Source organism: Manacus candei, unplaced genomic scaffold, assembly GCF_025592945.1.
Source record: "Manacus candei isolate 608988 ecotype Guabito, Panama unplaced genomic scaffold, ASM2559294v1 h1tg000042l, whole genome shotgun sequence".
NCBI lineage: Eukaryota > Metazoa > Chordata > Aves > Passeriformes > Pipridae > Manacus > Manacus candei.
Genome location: NW_026138090.1, coordinates 2,847,925 through 2,875,164, shown reverse-complemented (window position 1 = coordinate 2,875,164; position 27,240 = coordinate 2,847,925). Strand labels below are relative to the sequence as shown.

The window sequence follows — 27,240 nt, the reverse complement described above, 5'->3', positions numbered from 1 at the left end:
AGGTAACAGGTTAGTTCATACCCTGTTTGCTTCAGCTGAGATACAAATTGCAAAATTTCACATCTGTAGCTTGGAGCTTTAGAGCTGAGGAAGAAAAAATCCTTCCATCCACTTTTACATATGGGGGAGGAAATCCTTTTTATAAAGGGTGGTGGTAGTAATTAAGACAGGTCTCAAAATCTTCCTTGCCTTAACAATTTCCCAAACTATGGATCTAATGATCTCTTAGTATGGAACCAAGCCTATGCATTTTTGTTGCAAGGGTATAAACCTTATATGTACAGTTTGAACCCCCAAGCCTAATTTATTTATGAATCCAAAGGAAAAAAGACACAAAGAAATATATTTTTGAAGGCTCTTCTAGAATTTCACCATGTTCTGAAGTGACTTTTTTGATGAGGCAACTACAGAGTTATTTTCTTAAATACCACAATAACCCAGAGCTCCTCTTCAGGAGGTCTTTCTAGATCCCCCGTGCTTTTTGGCACTATATGAACTATATGAGCAGCTACAAGGGCCTAATTTTTTTAATTATAATTTTTTTTTAATTGAGCGTCCCACAGTGACACCCAGGCTATTTCCTTAATAGTTACACTGGCAACTGTAGACTCCATTACAGTGTCAGAGAAGAAGAAATGGGCCCTCTAAACATGCATGGCTTTGCATTTTCCACTGAGTCTCTACCTCCAAACTGTGCAGTTTGCTGGTCACAGAAGGTAATCTGAAACCTCCCAGTGTTTTGCTTCAAAAGGCACAGATCAGAACTGTGTTCAGTGGTTGCAAAGAAGAATAAGCAAGAAATAAAAAGATGGGTCACACCCTTTTTTTTTCACGCACCATTCAGCAGCAGACCAGCAGATATTTAAGCCACCTCAGAGGAGCTGGTTCCCACTCCATCTTAGGCAGATGGGTACGTATTTAGTAGGTGCCTCTGATGAACAAATTCCATGACATAAATGACATCAAAGGTGAGAGCCAGGAGCAAGAGGAAGTGAATGTGAAGAGATAAGAAAATTAAATTAGAGTGAAGCAATACAGACTTGGTTTCTATGGGGTTATGTGATACAGCTGTACATTTTAGATATTTTATTTTCATTAAACTCCCACACATTGGTATCATAGAGCCTTATTTTCCAAGTCCTACTCATGGCTTACACAGTTCAAAGAATTAATATCATATTTTTTATAACCTATCAAAGAACCAAATCACTAAATGATTCCAACAGTCAGGATTTTTTCCCCTTCCACCGCTAATCCCAGACATCATCTCTTTTCACTGAAATGCCTTTTTGTTTTTTGAGGGAAAGAATCTGGACTAAAAAGTCAGGCTGGGCGTTTCTTTGTTTCTTTTTCTAAAGGGGTTCCATAGCATTTAGCTACCTATTACTGTTCTAATAGCAGAATAGCCCAAACCTTTTTGCTTTAGGGTCACATTTTAGGGAGCACATTTTATAAAATAGCAGTTGCTCATCCAGCTTAAAGAGACAACCAGGCAAATCACAGGTGGGTACTGCAGGAAGCATCAAAGAGCAGAATCAGGTAGGTCTAAAAGAGGATGTTAAACTGGAACCACACTGTCAGCTTCTAAGCAGAGCAGTGAGTGATTGGTGCATTTAAATTTCTAAAGATTTTCATTTTTGTTAAATAACCCTCCCTACAAGAGATGTTAGAGTTGTGAAAACAGTTATTAAGTAGTCGATATAGTGGTAAAAATTCTGAATGTGATCAGAATGTTAAACAAAGACACTGCAGGTCTTTAGCATATACATTTTTAATGTAATTAATTGTGTTGCCAGTTTCACATTTGGTCAGATCAAATTCCAATTTTAAGTAGAAATATGTAAGGTAATGATTTTTGAAATATAGATCCAACTCAAATAAAACTCAAACTTAGAAGTAAAAGAGGAGAAGTCTGATTACTTCCCAGCTATCCAAAGATTTCACTGCTTCTCATCAACTCAGTAAACACTTATACCATAAAAACAAATTAAAACTCCCTTTAGATGATGAAACTAAAAATATTTTCTTAGAAAACAAACACAATTATCCCTGCAATGCCACTGGAAATAAATGACATGTGGACTGCTGAAGATGGTGAATGTCCACTGTAAGTGTCCTATAAATATTAGGAATTGAAACACTGCTCTATAAATATATTTCATGGGAGTTTAAAAAAAGAAAATCTTATGGAGCAAATTACTCATCAAGAAAACCCTTAAAGTTTATTTAAAGATAATGGACACTCATTCTGTAGTATTTCAAGAAACTGAAGCTAGACTTGTACAACCAATTTTCAGGCCCCTAGTACTCCCCAGTGACACACACAATAAATATAACTCATAATTTACTGTATCTACAGGGAAAAAAAACCCACTTGGATAAAAGCAAAAGAAGGATAATACTCAAAAGGAGGATGAATATAAGATCACGTATTTTCACATCCTGTCTATGATATGAAAAGATGACCTTGAAAAAAGGTGAGGATGGAAACTTGAATGCTTCATTGGAGCTGTCCCGAATTCCACTGAAATCAGTGCCAATGAGAATGGGATAAGCCGATGCACAACAAGGCTAAGGTCAGAAGAGGACAAGGCTATAGACCCTGGAAAAGCTGCTACATGGAGGGTGACATTACAGAAGAGCAGTCGCAGCATTTCCAGGAAGGTCACTTGCAATTTCCAAGCATTTTGTGCTCAGCTACAAAGGATGGATCTGGGGCAGCAGAAATGGTACATATGGAAGATGAAGGCGCTGTTGGAACCAGGAGGGTGCTGGGCAGGAAGTCTACAGCCCAAGATGCTACACCCTCACATGAGGTCTTCCAAAGAAGCAAAATGCTGGCTTACAAGTTGCTCATGACACCCGCGAAGAGCTTTGACGTACCGAAGAAGCTCTGCACTCTCAAGTGAGGGCTATGTAGATGTTATTAAAGCCCAGAAAGCATGAACCAAGCATCACACACACACTTTGTCATTTCTCTCTTTGGGCTGAGAAATCCTTCCAGTAAGATTGGAGTAGGATGTATACCAAAGCAGAAAAGTATAAATATTTTAGTCAAAACCTTATAGTGAAGTGGAAGTGGGAAGATCTGCATAAAGATCAGCAAACAGACTTCACTGCCTAATAGTTCTGTTTGAAGAGAGTTGTTTGGGAAAACTCTTCGTAATATCTGGAAAGTGTTGTGTTTGTATTAAATGTTTTGTTCACTGAGAAATCATATGGTGCTCTGCTCTCAGAAGCTGACTGGCAGCTGCTGTTATCCACCAACATGCAGGATTTGGCACAACACAACTCTGAGGTTAAACTGTGCAATATTTTGCACAGTTTGCCAAGAGAAGTTGTGGCTGGCCCATCTCTGGAAGTGTTCAAGGTCAGGTTGGATGGGGTTTGGACTAACCTGGTCTGGTGGAAGGTCTCCCTGCTCATGGAAGGGCATTGTGATGATTTTTGCTGGGTTTAAGATTCTATGATGTTCTTCTGCAGAGATGTAAACTGAAGCACAGGAGACAGGGAAGGTTCTAAAGGGCAGCTGAAGTCATCTTATATAAACTCAGCTAGTTGTATGCCAGGAACCTTAGCAAGTACCAGGTTCAAACCATACAAGTCAAGACTATGCACAGAAACCAGTTTTTCTTCTGCAGTATCATGACCCTTAATGATTTGGAAGCTGTAGGTCTCCACTGAGCACAAGTTTTTTTCTGAAAAGGGAAGCATATGGATTCTAGCTAAGCAATCTGTCGGGGTGCTGGGGAAGATGCAAAAAGAAAGGCAGCAACACATTCCTGCAATCGTGTCACTGTTCTTCCTTTTTCCATCTCACACTTTGGGGAGAGGATAAAGCCCGCCTACGGCACAGAAGGCACATGAGGATAAAGGCAAGGCTGGAGAATGGATCTGTACTGTGTGCTATTAAGAATGCAGTAAAGCCTCAAGATGCAGAATATGGGAGTCTTCAATTTTGGCAAGAAAAATGTCCAACCCAAAGTCAGCAGCTGATATTTAACCAGGAGGGTTAGAAGGTCCTGTCTTTTCGAGGGCAGGAGAACATGACCCCTTTGATTCCCTGGGATGTGTAGCAGCAGTTACTTCTATTACTTGTGCTTAATTTCCATGAAGTACAAAAAAACCCCCAAAGGTTAAGCTGGTATTTCTGGTTTGGGTGAAATGTTCAACCCTTTACTAAACACAGTCTCAAAACTGACACAATCATTAATCTTACTGGAAGGGATATATTTGTAAACAGAAATAAGTACAAGCTGAAGAGAAATGAGGCATTTGGGAGGATCACTTGAAAAGTTATGTTTTGGGTTTTTTTTCCATGAATATCCAGTGTGGGCATAGGTGGATATGTCAAATGTGCTGGTAAGATATGTGTAACAAACTGCAATCATGTTGATACCTAGGAAGTTCTACCTTGAATATTTTCAGATATTGCATAACCATGAAGGTGTTCGTTGTTTTGCCCCAGTGCAAATCTGACTTGCCAGGAAAAACAACTCACTGGATGCTTTTAGCCACTTTTTCCTGGCTGTGCCTACAGGGAGACACTGCACCGCTGACTCAGCTAAACAAGAAAACCAGGGTAGAGAGGGGTCCAAAACTTACCGTTGAACAACACCCCTCAGCTAGAGCGATGATGGCTCCTGTGACCACCAACTCAAAGAGATACATCCCATAACTTTCAGTGGCTTTTAACCAGACCGTGAACAAACAGCTTTTTTAATTGTAGGGTTCATGCTTGCAGACACGCTCGCTGCTCCTGCACAGACGTGCATCAGCAGCATGGCAAAAGATGGCCACTAATTGTCAGTATAAAGCAGAACTAAAGAAAAGTTTACAAAGGGATAAGAAGGATTTTCCACTTAAAGCAGGGGAGAACAGCTGAAGAGGAACTTTAAATTAGCTTTAAAAGCAAGGTTGTATCAGGAGGAATATAATTACTTTCTTGGAGTTTCACCAAGACTTGGGAGTCAATGCAGAAGGGTGTTGTGGGGTTTTTAATGACCACAAATGGTCAGGACATTGATTTCACATTTGAGGTGAAAAATGGCACCTTCAAAGACGCATTGTTGTTTCTGCTCTTCCTAAAAATCACATGGGGGACTACGTCTGAGTTGACTTGGAAGAATTAATAGTGTGTATTGAAATACCATTGTGAGACACAAGATATTTCACTGGTCTTAAATTGGTTAGTTTCTCAGCTTTGTTAGAGCACAGAACATAAACAAGCTACGTTTGGATAAAATACAGGGTTTAGATTTTGAATTCAGTTTTGCTATGACTAATTTAGTGGATTTCAGAGAAGGCTTTGTTTTCTCTATATCACATGCTTTTAGCATAATTTTTTGGTAGAATTGGTCCCTATGACAACTAGAGATCAAAACGGTCAAAAACAATTTCATCTTTTAAAAAAAGTGAAACTATTAAAAACTATCAAGATTTCAAACTGATACTTCTGTAAGTATTTTATCTTTCACACAGTAAGCAGCAAATAAATACAATGCCATTTTAAAGCCTCACACTGAGCTTAGCTACCTAAGAAGGATCACACATTTACAGCAGAAATACTGCATAAACAGTCTCTGAATGTGCTATTTAAGTACAAGCTAAATACTCTTTTTTTAGGAAGTGATGTAACAAGTTCATATGTAAAAATCTATTTCTATGCAAGCTGACATTCTTCAAGATTAGCTGACTGAGATAAAGGACATGAGCAAACATGCTTGTTGTTTTCTCCCACGATTATTTTTAAGAGCTGCATTTTTCACTATTCTAAATTTGCTACTTTTGAATTTTTTATTCCTCCTCAGGTGAGAGGAAAGAAATCTCTGTGTATGCAGTGATAATCACCTGCCACCTAAACCATTCAAGTCTAGTGTATCCTGAATGCAAAGTCCATCATCCTGCATGCAAATAATACCCCAAATTGAACCTGCCCTCATTGTTGTGACTATTTTATATATTTTATAAAAAATTAAATTTTTATTTAACTCTCACCTCAACATCTTTAAAGACAGCAATATTATAACTTGCAACTTAAATAAATGCCAGCTTACAAGTTAAAGCATAATTCAGGCCAAATCCTCCCTCCTTGCAATTTAACTACAACTCCCAGCTAAGATCTTGGCCTCTTGTCTAACTACCCACCAAGGACATCAGATGAAAACTTCTCTCTCATATATCTTCTGCTCTGGTATTAAAGAGCAAGATAAAAATTAATAGGTGGAAGAAACACAGCAGTGTCTATTATAGAGAGTGGTAATGGGGGCACCGATGGGATGCCATTGAGCCAGGGTCATCAGGGAGAAATGCCAGGGCATGGAGAAGAAATGAAGAAAGATCCCACTCTGGTGCTTTGCTCCAGGGTCAGACCCTGCCTTCATGGATTTGCAGACATGGCTCTTGCAGCACAGGAAATGCTGTTGCCACGTGTTTTCTCAGGGAAGTGCTTCATTTTGAAAGCTGATGGCTTGGAAATGAAGGAAGAAAGCACCATGGGTACAGAATTTGGCTCTCCGGGACACAGGAAGCAGCAGAAAGAACATGGGGGAGAATCCACCACAGTACCAACTCCTACACCATCACCCTGTTAGCACAGGGACAGAAAGAAGTGATGCACAGGCAACTGTCTTAGGGAGCTGTATGAGCTCAGTAGGAGGAAAATACCCTCTGTCTCTCTCCAAAATGAGAAGAAAGATCATCCAAAACAGAACAGATGTTCCTCCCCCATATGCTCATTGAACCTAATGCAACCTCCCAGAGTAGGAAATCTTACACATTTGGCATTTGACTGATCTGGAGCTCATGGTACCACTGCCACTGGTGCAGTGATTATACTTTATCACCATGTCTTCTTACTGTACAATGAAAGGAGGGGAATCACACCCAAAGTCTCAACAGTAATTTGAGGTCAAACAAATATAGAACAAAAGGAGAATTATGGGTTATGTGCTAATTCAGTAGAATTATGGAGTCATAAAATGGTTTTTGTTGGAAAGGACCTTAAAGATCATGCCATGGGCAGGGATATCTTCCACTAGACCAGGTTGCTCAAAGCCCTATCCAACATGGCCTTGAACACTTCTAGAGATGGGGCATCCACAACTTCTCTGGGCAACCTGTGTTAGGGCATCACCACCCTCACAGGGAAAAATTTCTTCCTAATATCTAATCTAAATCTATCCTCTTTAGTTTAAAGCCATTTCCTCTTCTCCTGTCACTACAGTCTCCAATAAAGGGTCCCTCCTCATCTTTCCTGTAGATCCTCTTTAGTACTAGATGGTGCTAGAAGGCCTGGCCAGAGCCTTCTCTTCTCTAGGCTGAGCAACCCCAAGAAGTCATACAATCACAAGGTTGCACAAAGAAATTATTCAAGTACTATAGATGATGATGTCCTAGATGATTTCCTTATTTTCTGGGATGTAGCACAGGGCTGCAGTAGGTATCTTTTGTTATGCAAGAATTTGTCATGTTTGAATAGGGTGAGAGGTGCAGTTATATGTGTCATTTACACAAGTGTCTTTTATGATGTAGCAGCTGCTGGTTGGGTAAAATGTTGATGTTTTCAGTGAAAAAAAAAAGCCACCCCAACGACTGTTTTCTATTGAATACCCACATCTCACTCTTCACACCTATATTCCCCATCAAATTTTGCAATGCTAACAGTTCAAAACTTTGGTATTCCCTGCTGTCAGATGTTTTCACTAATATACACAGACTTCAAGCCACTCACAAAATTTAGAGGCTTTATTTAAACTTATTTCAGAAAAGTAACTCTTGATTCTCTGCCAAGAAATGCCAAGCTTGGAAATGGCATCTCATACTGATCTCTAAATACTTTAGTGAAGCAGAACAACTTGAATACTTCAGCTATCATGTATTCAAGTAGTTACTCATTTTCTTATCCAATGCATACTGGGCTGAGACGTGCATTTGGGGATCTCTGAAGTTTTGTGAAGCTGAGGGACTTCTAGAACAAACTGTGATACTGAGGTATAGGTACCTTAGAAGAACTAAGGTAAGTTAGGAAGGGGGTGGTCTTCTTTGCTCAATTCACAAAAACCCAACCCAACCCAAACCCACACAAAATCCAAACAAAACAAAGCAAAACCCTCCCCCAAACAAAACAACAAAACAAAGAAACAACCCCCCCTGAAAATCCCACAGGCTTCCAGGTTTTGGGCGGGGTCTTTCCACTTTCAGTTTTGAGGGTAGTGCACTCTTGTCGTATTTTTCCAATCAGAAGGAACAAATACCAGAAATCCCACAAGATCAGCTCTTGCTGAAGTGCCACACAGTAGGAGGGATGCTGGACATGACCACATGCTGTACCACGGACAGATGCAACTGCTCTACCTGCACCGCCTGCTATGGAAACAAACCTGGCCTGATAAACGCTGTCGCTACTTTAACCCAGCCTCAGGGGAAGCATTCCATGACTTTGGAAAAGCCTGCTTTTCTTTAGCATCAGATAGGTACAGGAACTGCTGAAAACAGCTTGTCTCTACCTGGAACACCAGTGTTGCCAACATTTCCTTCAGACATCTGCCCATATTGTCTTTTCATCCACCTGCTGAAACAGTTACTTCCTTTCTCCAGCTGGTAGTCAAGTATATGACGGAGCGATAGACAACAGGTTAGCAAAGGCATACAGTGCCTTCGGAAAGCTTCATAAAAGAGTTTGGTGAAATAAACACTTGAAGAAAAGTACAAAGATCAGTGTTCACAGAGCCACAGTGCTGTCTACTCTTCTATATGGATCTGAATCATGGGTCATCTACCGCCACCACCTGCAACTCCTAGAACGCTTCCATCAACGCTGCCTCCTTTCAATCCTAAACATCCACTGGTCAGATTATGTGACTAACACGTCTGTTCTAGAACAAACAGCAATCACAAGTATTGAGACCATCTTGCTGAGAACACAGCTGCACTGGGTGGGGCATGTCTCAAGGATGAGGGACCACCGCCTCCCTAAGATCTTGCTTTATGGTGAACTTGCCACCGGCTGCCACATGAGAGGAGCCCCAAAGAGAAGATGCAAGGACTCCCTGAAACAACATCTCAGCCTTGGCCATATTGATCACCATAACTGGTTTACTCCGGCCTCCAATTGGAAGGCCTGGAGACACACCATCTTTAACGCTGCGGATGCTTTTGAGAACACACACAGGATCACTCTCAAGGAGAAAAGACAACGCAGAAAGAATATACCACCTAAGGAGTCTTTCTGCTGTGACTTTTTGCAACCGGACGTGCCCGTCTCGCATTGGCCTTTTTAGCCACCAGTGCGCTTGTAACAAACGTGGGTAGAGCCCTTCCCAAATCTTTGTTCACGAAGCCCAGCCATGATGATGAGTCAAGTATAAATTCACTGCTTAGTTCCTTTCTGTCCTAGCATCTCCTCCTTGTAATCTAAAATACAACGATGCCAGGTTGAAACACGGGATGGAATAGGAAAAATGCAGAAAGGACTCTGAACAAGGCTGCCAGCCAGCAGTCTGTGTCCCATTAGCTGCAGTTCAAAACAGTCCTCATATTTCCATAAATACTGCGGTATCTTCTGGAGTATCTCAGCACAAACTGCAACAGATGTCGGATGCTATTATTTCTTCATTCTTGCTCATTTCTTGTTCATCTGTTATTTTCTTGCCTCGGTTTTTTTTTTCTCTTGCCACCTGTCCTCACACAAATCAGAAATGTTTAAAAAACCACTGTCAAGTTTTGTGCTCATTGGTCCTTCTACCTCTGCTCAAAATTAATGGGACAGGAGAAGAAAAGAGATTAAGATCTAACTCACTGTCTTATTTTTGACCTTAAAAGGATGGGTTGAGTTTATTTTTGACAACCCTAAACAGAGAGAGTAAATCTGCTGAGCTGACCACCTCGGGAAATTGAAGTACACAAGTACCATTATTCTCTAACAAGTTCATAAATGTTACTGAACAATATATAGATGGTGTTGTGAAATTACGATATAAAGTGTTTTAAAGTGTAAGTTACCAGTGATATAAATCTACAAGCAAGCCCTTTTCTCCCCAGCCACATCCAAACCAAAAGATGTTAAGATAGTTCTTTAATGGCAAAAACTATTAGGCTGCAATATGTAGCAGGTTCATCTATTAATCATCAGACCATTTATGTTTCGTAATTCTACACAGTTAAATAACATGGACTACTAAGTACCTGAATCGGCTATTAGCAACCATTCCTGCTCATTAAAACTCACTTATTTATACTTTAGCAATGGTAAATGTAACCAGCCCTGGAGGAGTGTCACAGTGCTTGGAAATGGCACATTAAGCTTCATTTACCCAGCTACACTCCAAGGCAGAGGGGGAAGGGAAAAATACAGTGACGGTCCATAACAAAGCTCAGAAGCTTTTTGAAGCTGCATTAAGAAAATGACAAATCTTACAAAGAGAGCCATAAAGCTTCCGCAAGTACAACAGTTCTACAAGGAGCTATTTATCATAGTTTGTTGAAAAGACTCCTACGTTTGATACTATTGGACTGTGAGAGACGATTATTAAATGTAATTACAGAAATAGCACAGAAATAATAGTTTATTGCAGTGCATAAGCAACACTGTATTAACAAAGAGGAGTGGGGAACATGTTCAGCATTTGCAATCGTATCATTAGCTTTTCTGAGAACACATACACAAATGTATACACATCTAATTCCATGTTGGCTTCTACTAACCAGAATTATCCTTCAAGAATTTCTGATCTGGGTCAATGCATCCATCTATACTTGGAGCGAGAAAGCAGTAGTCAAAGTGGATTGTTATGTGGGTGTCAGCTTTTACTCCTTTTCTACTTAACACAGATTTATTAAAAAACAACCACAACCGGCTGTCAAAAAACACTGCTCACATTTGCTTATCAGCAGCCCTGTAATAGATACATTTTAGCTACAGTGCTGCCATTTGAACTGAACGATTCATTTAGAACATGCCAGTTACCACGAGATTCTCCACGCAGTAAAACAAGTTTTGATTTCTTATTGCTACCTACAAGAATGAGTTTAACTTCTATTATATCTACATCTCTGCATGTTTGCTTGTGTGCTCAGTCATCCATCCATTTTACCTTTTCTTTTTGCTGTGAGTGATTTTGCCCAATTTCTCGATGCCGCTTTTTGCTCTTGAATATATCTGCCACTCACTTCTTGTGCGTCATTGTCCATCTTGGTGAACTTCCTTTCTTAAAAGCACACAGTTCTTTCAGAAAGCTTTCTCTGCTGCTTTGGGGGAGACATCGACACTTTTCACAGACTACAGAGTCAAACAAACTTAGAAGCACAGCTTCTTACAACTGGAGCTATAGTTTGTACCAGCAAATATGGCAAAAAATCAACCCTCTGTCAGCAGTTTAAAGGATCCCTTCTGATCCACAAAGTTTTAAAATTAACTCTTTTGCTGGCCCAGGTCTGAAACATTTTGCAAAAAGGTGTTTGGGAAGGAAGGCATTCAGTGACAGATGGGTTTTATTTATTTTTGGGTAAAAGGAACAGCTTAAAACAGGTTGGGAACATGGGAGAGGATTCCTGGCATGTCAAGACAAAGACTGAATGCATCTGAAGTACTGAAGAGATGCAGAAATTACCATCATAGGACCATGCACACGTTCATTGGTAGCATGGTGCTCATTGACCCCTGCTCCTTCAGCAATGATCTGTTTTGGAGTAGGAAACACACTGAGTACTTTTGAAGCTCAGCAGCCTCTTTTAAGCATCTGCACTCCCTCTCTAGTTCACTCTTTAATGACAGCTCAATGTTTTACAGGCGAAACTGCACTCAAAAACAGGAGCTGTGTGCACACAGCTGAAAAAAAAGTGAGGCTGTAAATCAGGTGCAAAGAGAAGAAATCAGTCTACCTTTAGGCATTCACATTCCTGAAAGCAGTGTTTTCACATTGGCTAAAGATTCACCGGTTACGTTTTTGAGGGTTTGAATCTAACAAAACTTGTAGATAGATTGCTAACAAAGATTTCCAACCATGCTGCAGAATCCTCGGGAGCTCAGCGCTGATTATACTGAGATGCTTCAGAAAAAAATCCTGCTAGCCATCCATCTGCATCAGTAGATACACAAGGGCATTTGAGAAAATCTCCCCTGGTCACACCACATTGCTGGTGTAAAAGAAACAAGTTTTCCTTTTGAAGGTTTTTGACTGGTTTGTACGCAGAGAAATCATTGCAGCAGCAATTTCCAGCTGACAATCATCTTGCCATAATAGCCATAAAAATAAAATAAAATCAACACGGATGGAATCTGAAGTAGGAGACCTAAATTATACGTAACTGTATTCATAAAACTACACCTCTGCTCAGAGTTGCTCTGTACACTACACATATGCCAGGATCTCTTAATCTGCTGCTGATGTGCTGCATATTGCAGTTGTGTGCAATTACAGTTAGCTATAATTAAGAACAATTACTGCTTTTATTTCTCCACTTGTTCTTTAAAAAGCACAGTTGTAATAAAACTTTTTTCCCTGCTTTTTTTTTTTTTTAAAGGTGAATATAATTATACATCCCTATAACATCTCAAATAATTAGTTTGACTCAAGTTTCTTCTGGAACAATTTTCATTTTAACTGTCAGATCTGCCATCTATAGTCAATAGAACACATTGTAAAAAAAATTCTATCATTAACCTTTTTTCACCCCATAAATCTGCAAAAGAACTTGAAGAAATTGAAAAATTCATTGCTTAAATATTGAAAGGCCAAATTCAACTAACACCCCTTCCCCAGCAATTCCTTCTTAATCATGCTGAAACATTATTGTTATTGTACTAGCTAACTATAACAATAATAAATTAAAACTGAATATAAAAGGTATTTGGCATCTCTCTATATTTTATAGGCTACTTTCCAGCCCTATTCTCATAAAAGAATCTCTCTACTGTATCTTTGTTTAGAATCTACCCATGATTACTAACCATGCAGACTGCAGGGAAAAGTAATTAAGTTTAATAGAAGCCACCCTCATTTTTGAAGCTGCCCTCAATTTAAGCCATAGAAGGAGAGTAATTAAATTTAATGTGTGCCACAGCTTTTAAATGAAGATATGGCATGTAAAATTCTCTCACTCTGTAACGCATCTTTTCCAAACGCTGCAAAATAAGTGTTGTGATGCAAAAAGATAGCAAATTACAACCACCAAACTGTGTTCAGCTCTCTTTTTCTACTGGCTATCTCTTCTAAATGGTGAGGCCTTTGTATATATTAAGAACAACATAGTCTAAATCATGGGACTTGGGAAGCCTGCAGTCACTTATCCATTCTTTGCCTACGTTACCTTCTTTGATTAACTTTAGATGAAGCTCTTCTGGCAGGGTCCACATCTTACACATTTTTAATAGATGTAACAAGTTTCCAGCTGCAGCACAAATGTCTAGCACAAACACTGTTCATCAAGAAAATCCTCCCCCAAAGTAGCTGCAGTAGAAGCAGGGATTAATGACATTAATTTCCAGACACAGCCACGGATCTCCCATGTATGTCTTCAGTCTCCAAGTCAGCAGAAGAAAAAACCCCAACAATTAAATTATCCATGGCTCAGTTATTTTCCCAAATAATAGTCTTACTACTTTTACACAGAAACACAAATTAAAAACCAGGGATAATAAAAATATTTCACCCTTGCAAAGATGAACTTACTGAATGAGGAGCTCTGAGACTGAAAGAGAATAATTTCTCTGCCTCAGCTCTGCAGGCTCTCTGTGTACGTATAAATAAATATTTCTTTGCAGAGTATCACAGAAGTTTCATCAACTGATTTAAAACAAACAGGGAATTTGAATGCTTGAATTACTTTGCAAAAGGGAGGATAGATACCTGTCACTGCTGAGAAGAAGGTTGGACAGAGATACTAAATTCACAATTAGTTCACAAAAAGGCTCCCAAACTTCTTCCAGGCAGCCACCTCTCCTGAACACATAGTAGTATCTACTATTGGGGTTAAACAAAACTTCTGCACTGAAAATGAGAAGTTTGAATTGAAAAGACAAAATCTAGGACAAAATTTCAAAGGTCTTTGTGTCCAAAGGATCCCCCCAAATATAAGACAGTGAAAAAAAAAAGAGAAAGAAAGAAAAAAGGGGGACAGGAGGGGGAAAGTAGAGAGAGAATAAATAGAACCTCTATTTTAATTTTAGACCCTACCACAAATCTGCCACATGCTTCCTCCAAGAGAGGGGTTGAATACTCAGTTTTAGCAGTGTAGAGAACTGATTCCTGTATCCCTGGTGCACACTCAGTGTTGCAGGAACCTGTCTGTACAGCAATGAGGCACACATGTTTCATCTGCCTTTCATTTCTTTACAAGATTCTCAAAAGTGAACATCCATAATAGCAAACAAGAGGCAGCCAGGGTTTCATGTCTGTCTGTCTCCCTGGCAAAGCCCACGATCCTATATCCATTAGCCCACAGACTGTTCAATAGGCAGATCCACACTTCAAATTGTGAAGCCACTGCTAATATAAATTGCAAGCAATCTGAGAAAAAGAGACTGCATTTGTAGGTATTTTTAGTTTCCTGAAAGAAAGATTTGTTTATCCATATCATGACTAAAAAAAGTTGAATTTTTTGGTTTTAACATAACAAAATAGTGACAAAATTGCTGCTTAAATTCTAATTTTTACTCAATTATATTTTAAAGTGATCCTACCAGATGCTGGAACTAAAGCAACATGATTTTGCTATATTTATAGCTAAGCTGCAAAACATTTCAACATTTACAAAGAGAAGAAATCTCTCTGCTAATGCCAGGAGAAGAATAAGCTCAAATGCCATTGCACATGATGGCTCTTAATAGTTGGCACAAGGAGAGGAGAAATGTCTCTATAACAACAGTATCAAGGAAACGTGTGTTGCAAATATCACATCATCGCAACAAGGAGAGTTAAAAAAAAAAGGACTTGTGGAGAGTGTTAACACGAGGACACAACAACTATGTGCTCCCAGGCACTTGGGATGGATGTAAACCAAGGCAATCAGTGGTCTCTTTCCTCCTCTTCCCTAATCTGAAATCTCTCTTCCCATCCAAACCTGCTGTTCATGCCTTCTGCTTCCTCTTAGGAAGCAGTATCCTTTTCTCACATTTCCCTATCAATACTTCAGCCCTTCTGCTGTTGGCTACCAACAAGACAACTCCCACTGTCCTCTAATATGCCCTCAGGACTTCAACAGAAATGTGGGTTGTGGACTGGCTAGCCAGAAGATTAGGGAGAAAAAAATTAAACCGAACACAAAATCAAAGCTTCAGAAGCCTCTCTCCTCAATTCCCACACACAGTGATTGCTAGGCTCAAAATACAACCTTCATCCCTCATCTCATCCTCTCTTTGGAGGCTGTGGGTCTTGTGGGCTCCTGCTGCAATTTACAAGTGCTCCAAATGTTGGTGGGATGCGATTCAACCTGTGATGCCAGAGCAGCAAGGCTACCCCAGGGCACCAGCACACGCCACTCAACTGGTTAAAAATTGAAACAGAGCAAACGGGAAATTTTTTAACAAATGCTTCGAGATTATGGTGCACACGTTACAGCTGTAACCACCCACAGCTCCCTCCTACAGAACAGAAACACTGACAGCAAAAACCATTCACTGCAGAAGCTGAAAAATAACAAAAAATGCAGCAGTAATGATGAAATTAAAGCCTATGGGTATTTTCTGCAAGAACTTCTGCAAAGAAAGAGGGGAAGTTTGCAAGACACAGCAGAATAAGAAAACAGTCTTGGTTTGCAAGTTCATGAGAGGTGCCAGGACTGGTGCACAGGTCTGCACTAGATATGATGTTACATCACCCATTTCTCACTATGAAGGAAATTATACTTTACTGTAAAATGGTGCAATAGTGGGCAGGATGGGAAGGACAGCCTCTTCTTCTCATTATTAAAAATAACCAAACTAGACAAAACCTCAGATAACCTCAGTTAAAAAATTTTCCAAGTCTCCGAGGACAACAGAGCAAAGAGCAGGAATTCAACGTGCAATAGAAAAAAAGGGCTGAGCATTCTGAAACGCTCTTGAAAAAGAAAAAGTAAAAGATAAAATAAAAGCAAAAGTATATGCTTTCCACCATGGAACTAATTTCTTGTGTTCACTACTGGCAGCGATCATTCAGCTCTATGGATCAAAAAAGTCCTACTGCTACCAATGTGCGTGGTCAGTCAGCAGGATATTCTGTTTCAAATACAAGATCTGAAGTTGTTTCTTTGATTTTTTTTCAAAAGTACGACATAATTTCTCCCTTCTCCCAGTGCCAGTCATGTTCAGGTAAATGTTACAGCTTCTCGAAGAGCAAATTAAAGACAATTATAACCTGGCTAACCTACCCCCTCATTAAAATGCCTGGCACACCTCATTTGCCCGTGGAGTGGAGATTTGCTGCTTGATATTCACTTGAGTAGGGAAATACTCATCTTTAGATGCCATGGACATGCTGATTGCTCTGATCAGAGAAGGCAAAAATGGAAGTGTCTATTTGTCCCTTCAGGAAGGAGCACTGCAATATATATAGAAGAATATATGGAAGAATTTATTGTGGAATATATAGAAGAATTTATATGGAATATATATAAGAATATATATGGAAGAATTTATTGTCATGTTAGTCAATAACACCATTTGGGAAAGCAGCTTCCATCTATTCCAGAAATAGCATCTCAATGCATGCGTGTTTAGGAAAATTAAAGATTTATCTTTCTAGTGCCAATTGCTTGCAGTGACCACACCTGCTGCACAAGAGGAAAAGTAGGACCAGTGAATGAAAGTGTTAAAGGTCTTAATACACACACCTTAGGGGGTACTGTACTTGGACCTGGTATTATGGACTCCTTATGTATGAGATCCAACTTAAGTCATTGCACCTCCACGATAGGTGGAAATTGGGTGCAACTCAAAGAGCTGTAAACAAATCAATGCCAAATGAAAAAAGTATCAAGAAAAAGAAAAATAACAATCAGCAGAAGTCCTTTAAAAGCAATCTCGAAAGCAGAGAACAGAAACCTCCAACCCTCCTGTCCACAGCAGATACCTCTACAACAGTTTATTTCCAGATGGGAAATCCATGTTAGTGAGAACTTCCTCTAGCTGCCTTATATTTTATATAAATTGTAGTCTCTTTGTGCCAGAAGTAGCTCTTTTTGTAGCATTTACAGACAGCACAGGGCACAGCTACAGCTTTGAGGTGTTACTGTGTTTCAATAGAAGAAAATCCACAAAGCAAAACCAAACAAAAAGGAATGTTTCAATTTTAAAAAAAAATCCTTATTGAAGTTTTACTCCATTTAAAATCCTTGTTTGTTTAGGTTTAAAACTTTATAGTAGGGACAAAAGTACAGGGACATTTTCCCCCGGCTCAATCCCTCAAGAAGGAGTAGAATCAAAGCAGCTCTGCCATCCCACTGAGAGGTGCAAAACTTTCTTGGATATTATTAGTTTATGAAGCCATGGGCAAGGCTCCTCAAACATGGATGGTGTGGGAGAGCCTATTTGAATAACTGGGACAGATGAATGAGTCTCAACCACCTGAAATCCTTAATAAAGGCCCGTAATTCAAGGGTTGACCTCATTCACTTACATTTGTGGACCAGATTACCATCAGTGAAATTCAAGCCAGAAGACAAATCCCACAAACAAAACCCCCACTTCTTTTTCATTGAAAGATGACCTTTACATTTCAAGAAATGTGTGTCAACTTAAATCTTGTCAGCCCGACCCCAATCTGTCCTGTTCCCCGATTGTGTGGAGTTTTTTGCAGAAGCCATTCCCGCCCCAGGCTACGATCTCGTCAGATCTCATAAGTGAAACGGGGCCAGGTCTTTCCAGGACCACGGGAGACACCTCTGAGGGAACCCCAGATGCTTCAGGAAGTTCTTGCTGGTGACTCTCACAAGTAACACTCTTTGGGTTAATGCCGAATCCACACCCCACAACAACACTAAGGCTATTAGGCTTCTAAAAACTTTGTGTTTTAAATGAGGAGGACTAGAAATGACAATCACTTTTATAAACTCCAGAGACATTTCCCCACACGCACAACAGTGACAGTTACATTATCATCTGTCAGCTATTGAAGTTCTCCCCTCACATGCTGGTATTATCAACATGCACAGGATTTTGCCCAGCTTTTTTTAAAAAAACCCAGAACCCAGCAAGAAAACTGACGTTCTTTCTTTTTCCCTTTCACTGCTGAGGTTTATCTCCATACTTCCACATCTTTTCCTGACAGAAGTCTCAGTGGCCCTTCCTTGTTTCACTGCCAGTAATGTGCCTTTTTAATTTTGTTCTATTTTTAAATCTCTTCTAGTCTGGTTTACTCCCAGTATTCGCTTCACATTCACCTCCTCTTGCTTTTCACTTGTCTTTTATATCCTGTTCCTCTTCAACAGCTTGCTTTATTCTGGCAGTTCTGATCTGTCTGCATACCCTTGCCTCAGAAATGCAGCCTCCTATTTCACCTCCCCTACTATCAATCTATAAAATTCAAACACAAGTATGTTATCCATTTCACACAACTTTTTAGTACATCAGGTCTTTTCCATAAAGCCAAGTTTTCCCCCAAACCATGTAGAAGGTGAACCTGGAATATACATAACGACCTAGTGTACAAGTTACCAATATATGGCAATATTCAGCTATAACTCATTGGCATTTCACTTACTTCTTACTGCACTCTTATTCATGTCTATGTGCCACAGACTGCTCAGCTACAAGTTGTTTTGACCTGGACTGCACCCTCCCTCCTATTTAGCAAGTGACAAACACGGAGCGTTCCTGAAAATAAGGCCAAGCATGAAGTTGGTACATAAGGAATGGTCAGTAATTTTAAGTAAGATTCTCCAATATGGACTCAGCACAGGTATTAGCTGTGCTGTTAATGGTTTGAATCTTCAAGTGCTGTTTACCTGAAAAGGTTCTCACATCACTGTCTTAGGGCGGAGAAAAAAGATTAAACTGGCTATTGTAACAGGTCTTGATCCTTTAAAAGGGATCTTTCAGTAGAAAAAAGAAAAACATTGGAAAAAGATTGATTTTTGAAGTGAGTCATGGAAATCATAAATTCCTGTACTCTGTTTTAAAAGTGTTTTCTACAGCAACAAAACACAGATCTGTCTTGTTGAGCTGTATAAAGCAAGCCAGCACATGTGAATTGGAGCTTTTTTAGCTATCGCTAAATAAGCTCTACTTGTTAGGTTTCTAATCACAGGCCTTCCGCTGTTTTCTTTGGTTATTATGTGAGATGCATTCACAGGGATCTCAAAGAACAGTTGGAGCACTACAGATATAGTACGCGTGTTCTCTGAAATTTCATTATGTATAGATTAACACCTCCAAACAGGCGCCATCTCACACAATGGCAGCCAGAAGTACAGAACAACAACAAAAAAAGCAAAGCCACAGATTTCAGACTGAAATATTTCCTTGGCTTAGATTCCTTTTTCGAGTTGAGTTCACATACATGAAGAATTTATACCTTTAGACTTTCTTTTTTTTAACAAGCTGTAGATCTTTCTTTTCCCTATTATTTCACTGAAAATAAAAGAAGATTTTTATCCAGTGATTAGGACTAAAAAGATAAACAAAAGCAGATCATGTCTTCACCAACTTCCTGTGTTTTCAATGGGAAAATCACTGAGAACTTCACAAAACTTGTGCTCTGCTGGGTGGTTGCAAGAGCTGAGAAATAACTTGTCAAATAACAATATTAGCATTCACAGGATGATCCAGAAATTACATATACACACAGAGGGTTATTTAACTGCACATTCTTTCATTTCCCCTGGATGAAATTGCTACCATGTTACAAAGAAATGTAATTAACTGGCATTGCAAACACACATACACAGGCAGCACCAGCCTGTCTGACCCGCTACCCTGCTCAACTACTTTAGGTGCACAGACCATATAAGTGGGGCCATTTCCTTGCCTTCCCCATCTTAAAAGTCCATCCAGAAATAATAAGTGACTCTGAATTTAGTTTTCAAACTGCATTTTGTGTTCAATGTAACACTGTTACAGCTCACATTCATCTTATGGTGTAGAATTGTTGATGTTGGAAAAGACCTTTAAGATTATCAAATCCAGCCACTAACCCAGCACTGTCAAGCCCATCACCAAACCATGTCCCCAAATGCCACATCTACACATCTTTTAAATTCCTCCAGGAATGGTGACTCCACCACTGCCCTGGGCAGCCTGTGCCAGTGCTTGACAACACTTTTCAGCGAAGATTTTTTTATAATATCTAAGCTAAACCTCCTCTGGTGCAACTTGAGGCCATTTCTGCTTGTCCTATCACTTGTTATTTGGGAAAAGAGACCAACCCCTATCTGGCTACACCCTCCTTTGAGGCAGTTGTAGAGAGCTATAAAATCTTCCCTGAGCCTCTACTTCTTCAGGTTAAATATCCCTAGCTCCCTCACCTGCTCCTCATCAGACTTATGTCTGAGATGCTTCTCTAGCTCCACTGTCCTTCTCTGGACATGCTCCAGCATTTCAATGTCTTTCTTGTAGTGAGGGGCACAAAACCGAACATAGGATTTGAGATGTGACCTCACCAGTGCTGAGTACAGAGGGATGATCTTATTATTAAAGACTGAGGGAAAGAAGGCATTAAATACCTCAGTCTTTTCCTCATTCTATGTCATGATGTTTCCCCCTGCATCCAATAAAGGATGGAGATTCTCTTCAGCCCTCTTGTTGTTGCTGATGTATTTATAGAATCATTTTTGTTGTCTATTACAGCAGCAACCAGGGTTTCTAGTTGGGCTTTGGCCCTTCTGATTTTTCTCCTGAATAGCCTGCCCCTTTTTCCAAAGGTCCTAAATTCTCCTTTTTTTTTTTTTTTTTTTCCCCCAGCCAAACTCTCTGTTCAGTCAGGCCAGTCTTCCCCATTGACTTGTCTTTCAACAGATGGGAACAGCCTGGTGGTGTGCCTCTAGGATTTCCTTCTTGAAGAATGTCCAGCCTTCCTAGAGAACTTTGCCCTTCAGGACTGCCTCCCAAGGGGTTCTCTCAACCATATCCTAAGCAGGCCAAAGCCTGCCCCACCTCAAACAGTTCTGTTGATCTCCCCTCCATACTTCAAGTATCAAAAGCTATCATTTTGTGATCACTGTGCTCAAGACGAACTCTGACCATCACATCACCCACTAGTCTTTCTCTATTCACAAACAGCAGGTCCAGTAGGTACCTTCCCTAGCTGTCCCCCTCACTAACTGTGTCAGGAAGTTCTTCCACACACTCCAAGAACCTCCTGGACTGCTTTCTCTCTGCCATTACTGTGTTTCTGGTGTACAGCTGGATAAGCTGCAGTCCCCCATGAGAACAAGGGCTAGCCATTGTGAGACATTCCCCAGCTGCTTAGTGAATACTTTGTCTCTCTCTTCATCCTGGTTGTGTGGTCTATAACTAAATCCCACATGCATATCTGCTTTGCTGGCCTTTCCTCTGATTCCTACCCATAAACACACCACCCTGTCATCACCAAGCTCCAGACAATCAAAACACTCCCTAATATACAGGGCTACTCCACCACCTCTCTTTCCTTGCCTGTCCCTTCTGAACAGTTTATTGCCAACCATTGCAGCACTCCATTTGTGTGTGTCAACCCACCACATTTCTCTGATGGCAATTATGTCACGGTTTTCCTGCTGCTCCGTGACTTCCAGCTCCTCCTCTTTGCTGCCCATGTTGCAGCCATTGGTATAGATGCACTTCAGCCGGGCTATTGTTCCCACCACCCTTTGTGGAGAGCAGCCCTAATTCCTATGCAACCATTCTCAGGCGCTTCCATGGTTTCTAACACATCCATTGCATCCATTGCTGCCACATGGATTTCCATCCCCTGCCTCCTCTGAGAAGGCAGACTCTCTAGCACACTATCCCTCAAGATCTGGCATGCTAGCCCCAAGGCTTATCTCTAGCTAACCTGGTTTTATCCCCTTCCCACTTCAGATCTAGTTTAAAGTTCTTTTACAGAGTGTTGCTAACTCCCGTGCAAAGATCCTGTCCCCTCTATGAGACAGGTGGAACCGCTCTGTTGCCAGCTGGCCTGGTGTCATGTAAACAGATCCATGATCAAAACCCCCAAATCCTGCCAGAGACACCAGGCTCAGAGCCAGCTATTGATCTGCTGGCTCTCCTTGTTTCTTCCCTCATCATTCCCTGCAATTGGAAGGATATGGGAGAACACTAGTTGTTCTCCTGACTCCTTAACCAGTTGTCCCAAGGCCCTGAAGTCTCTTTCAACTGCCCTTGGACTTCTTGTTCAAGCTTTGTTGCTGCCTATCTGAAAAATCAATAATGAATAGTAACAGCAACCTGGCTTGTACAGACATAGTCTGTCCAGCAGAACTAGGGAACTTATCCCCCTGTGCTTGGATGTCACCCCACAGGGTGCTCAGACAGAGAATTAAGCCATATGTGCTCCGAAGGATCCAGCTAAACATAAAGGTGGGAGAAAGACAAGGGGTTTGGTGAACAGCAGAATCAAAGGGGCCTTGTTACCCATTAATTTATGTCTCAAAGTTGCCCTCCCATGCAAAGTTTTGCATACCTAATAAAGGTTGATCTGACTTTCCCTTGTAGAGTCTACTTTTTCTCCTCTGTAATGCCCTCTATTTTCACAAAAGTGGCAGAAATTAAATATATCTGAGACCTCTGCGCCTGTCAAATTTGGTTAACCTGTATTCAGTGGCGTAAAAAGCCACAGAGACAAGAGATGGAAAAATAAGGGCTGACAGACAATTCAACTATATCATCCTTGCATATTCAGTGAACGGGAAGGGAAGAAAAAAGAAAAGAAGTGCAGCAACCCAAAATCTGGCTCCCCCAACACGTTGGAAATAACCCCACACATTTTTCCTGTGGTCTGTCATTGCAAACCCTTCATTGAAAGGGTCAAAGGATGCAGAGCATCTTGCAGTGAACAAGGGCAATAAAACAAACCCAAATATGAGAAGAGCCAAAATTATCCAAAGCCGGATTTCAAATGCCACAGGAAACCCCAAAACTCTTCCATGACTGACAGCTGACAGGCTTTGGATCAAGATGGCAATCAGCCTATGATCAATGCTCCAGGCAGACCATGGAGATTATATCATCAAATAAAAAAAAATTAGAGCAGTTACTACATATTAACCATGAACTCCAGACACCCAATATAGCCCAACAATTTTACCTGGGGACTCCTGAGCCTCAAATAATAGTGGCTACCAAAATCCCACTGATGTCCTTAATTTCTCTTTGCTTGTGCTAGAAATGACAGTCAGACTTGCTGGATTTCACCTCTGATCCAACAAAGCTCTTAAACACGTGGTTAACTTTAGGCACTTGGCAACTGCAAATGAAGGGGAAAAAAAAATAAAAAATGCTTGTGCACTTAAGAGCTCATGATGTGTTAATCTTGCTGCTGCCTCTGGGCCTTTGTGAAGAGAAAAAAAATATGAAAGGAAAAAAACCCACCAATTTTAATTCTGAGCTTCTCTATGAATATAAAGTTGGTCACTTTGAATTCTGTCATAAACCGTTACATTTAAGTATATAAAATTGTACACCAGGCGAACAGACTGCTTTATTCCCTCCACTTCCTGCAGATGTAAGCAGAGGATCCAGCCTGTGCATGGAGGTTCTGTGTGAAACCTCCCACCAGCAGCAGGACTCAAGCACTATTTTTTGATTGCAGTGGATCAGCAAGATGGTGGGAAAGCTTTGCTGATGCCATAGAATAAAAGAAAAAAAGGGACAAAAAAAAAATCCAGGTATTTGAAATCCAAGCCTGATCACAGAAAGCTGCAAGAATTTACCCCAATTTCAAAAGGATTTGCCAAACAGGCTGCTCGTGCCTTGGTTCAGCCTTGCATGCCTTGGCTGGGCCCAGACACACCATCTGGTTCCCAGCAGCACTTGCTGAAGTCCGTGGGAGTTCTGCCTCCAAAGTGACAGTGTGATATGACCCATTGTCCTCCACAAAGCGAGCGCCTACACTTCTAATGGATGTCATTTCAGACGGGTATTTTGGGTAAAACGAAAAATAAAAAAATAAAAAAAAATCCTACTAAGTGAACTCAGTGCTGAGGATTTGATCTGCATTCATTAGTCATCAGCATTCCCAAAGAGAAAAAGATGATCCCCATTATCATAGAATCATAGAATCAACCAGGTTGGAAAAGACCTCCGAGATCATCAAGTTCAACCCTTGATCCAACACCTCCTTGGTTCCCAGGCCATGGCACTAAGTGCCACATCCAATCTCATCTTAAAAACCTCCAGGGACAGTGAATCCACCACCTCTCTGACAGCCCATTCCAATGTCTGATTACTCTCTCTGTAAAAAATTTCTTCCTAATATTCAACCTAAACCTCCCCTGGCACAGTTTAAGACCATGCCTTCTTGTCCTATGCCCTCTTGTTTTATGCTGCAGGAATTTTGACCTATCCCCACGCAAGTGTTGCATTACTGTCTCTTATGTCTGCTTCATCTTAGTGGGAGCTTCCCTCTCCTCCATTCACTGAGAGAGGGGAAAATTCCATTCAGGTACATTAGTAAACACAAAGATTTAAGACATGCAGTTATATCATCATGCCATTAGCTTCATAAATAATCTACAAATACTTAAGCTGGCTAGAAAATTTCCAGACAATGAATTTTATACTTCATTATTTCCAGGTAAATCTCTCAGAAGCAGACTGTTAGCCCACACAAATATATATCGTGCTGGTATAAATACATATGCTATTCTCCTATTAGATCAACTTCTAAGTCTGTTTGAGTGGTGTAAATTATTTCAGTGAAGTATACATCATTACAAAGCACATTATGGGATTTCCTGTGTACCTAAAGCCAGCCTCAGGACAAAATGCCCTGTATGATCCTGCTTAGACACTTTGCAGTTAAACTCTCTCTCCCTTTTTTTTTTTTTTTTAAATTTATGCTATACCATGTTCATTACTGCTTCCCATCAGTGCAGCTGACATGGGTTATTGCATTACATATAGCAGCAGACAGACTCCTACCTCTTATAGACTGCTGCCTACATACTACAAATGTTTATTATTCTCAATGCACCAAGTGCCAGCTAAATCAATAGTTCAAAAGCCTTGTTCAATTCAAATGGACTTTACAAAGTACTGCACTGTAATAAACACACACAGGCAGAATGTTTCCCCAATTGCTTACACGACACAACTCTTATCACATAAAGTAGTACAACCACCACATTTTTCTTACTATGCAGAGTCCCAGTTAAGTCAAGAATGAAATTATCCTATTAATCACAGATGAACGAGGTGTATTGGCAATGACATATAGTAAATAAAGTGATAAAAGAGAAATACAGCGACAAAAATCATCACAGAGATCACTCCTAATGTGTTACACACAGTAACGATTAGGGCTGGTCTTAATTTCTTACTCGGCAAAATTTCCCTGCATAAGTGGTTTTATAGGTTCCAGAGAGTTTAAAGAGCCATCAAGACAAAACCTGGCTACTAAATTGCAAGGAAAGCAATGAACTTGCTTCTCCTATGCCTATATCTCCTCCACATCCCCACTGATGGTCCTGCTTCACACCAACCATGCTGTTGGTTTGCATGAAATTTTACTGAACCAAGACCAGGACCCAGAGATATTCAGCACTAGGACAAGCACTATCATGAGTGAAATGAAGGAGCCAGGCATAAAGGTGAGAATTCCAATGTGATCAGCAATCTAGTCAGTCTGGCTTATTTATACAGAGATGATGGAAGGTCTTAAACTTCTGCCCTAAATCTTTTTACATCATTGAGCTCAATCCAGGTCCAAGCCCAACTGAATGTTTAAAGTAAAATAGATCACTCAGATCCTTAAAACTCAAGGATTTGCTCAAATTTATTGAGGTTTTAATCAAATTCCATGCAAAATAAGAATAATAATTACCACAGAGCAATTCATCGTTTCTTTTTCCTGCTCTGTTAGCAGGATTCAGTCAAAACAGAGCAATGACTTCAGCTCTCTTAAAAAAGGTGGCAAAAGAGTTATCAGCCAGGGATGGTATTGTAAGTACCAGCCTGCCCACTTTCTATCAATCAGATACTACTGGCAGAGCAATAAAGAAAGAATGAGATAAGAAGGAAACATCTGTCAAGCAACAACCCTTACAGGCGAGAAAGAAGGAAAGCAGTCAGGAAAAAGAACAGGATAACAACAAAAAATTACCAGCAAGTAATTTTCCCAGTGTTGTACATTCCTTTTCTCCCACTCTTTGAATAGAAATTGGTCAGATAGACCCAGTAGCAGAGTTTGCTATTTGAGGCAACTTCTGGCTGAAAGGATTTTTTAGTGACAGATCATGTCTGAGCAGCCACGCTGCGGCTGGTTTGACAGCTTTCAAGGCAGTTTCCCAGCACTCGAGCCACTTGAAGGAGTCATGACACTTCACATTTACAACTTACACGTTAGATAGCAGCGCCCAAGCTGATGTGCACAAACCTCAGTGGTCTTCCCACTCAAGAGAAAAAAATTACCTCAATGATTATGCCCTTTATCCAAAACTAAAGGCAGAAAAGGTGATGTTTGGAGGCGTCTCTAACAGTTCTATGGAAAAAAAAAAAATCTTGCTTCCTGCAGATTGCTGTTGGTAGCCATAGGATGAGTAGGCTGTTGAATGAAGGCACTGGTTATTGTGAAACACCTTGGAGGTACTGGGAGTAGAGCTTGAGTTGTCCAACAAAAGAGATTAAATATTGAGACTAAGAAAAAGAAGTAAACTTCATTCTGATGTATATGAAAAAGATAAATGTGACAGAGAGCTACAAAAGCTTCCAAGAGGTTAACACTAATATTCTTTGAATTATCAAGCTCGTGTTACTCAGGTTTATCTATTTGCATAAGAAGTCATTTAGGACTGAACTTGGCATAACACAGGAAAGGTGGGTCTGATAAATAGAGGGAACTATTTGTGCTTGCTACCTTTTTTCTTTTTTTAATAATTTTTCTTGACGTATTTTATTTTAAAACTAATAATTCCTAAATAAAGTCAAAAGAAAAAAATGCATTATGTAATTGTCTGCTAAACTGGGGATAACATTAAATTCATGTTCCTTGCACTGTCTTCCTTCTAACAATGGTCCTGCCTTGAAGCAGCACAAAATAATCAGAAAAAAAAATCCACCTCAAATTAAGCAAAACCCTGCCATGCACATTGCTGAGTTTTCTCCAAATTTGCTTTTGGTTGTGACACACT

At 40.2% G+C, this 27,240-nt stretch overlaps 1 protein-coding gene across 2 annotated transcripts in view; it reads right to left on the bottom strand.

The window, feature by feature from the left end:
* The window catches only part of CELF2 (CUGBP Elav-like family member 2), a 455,290-nt gene that overhangs the window by 309,131 nt on the left and 118,919 nt on the right, over nucleotides 1-27,240 (bottom strand). The window lies entirely within an intron of this gene.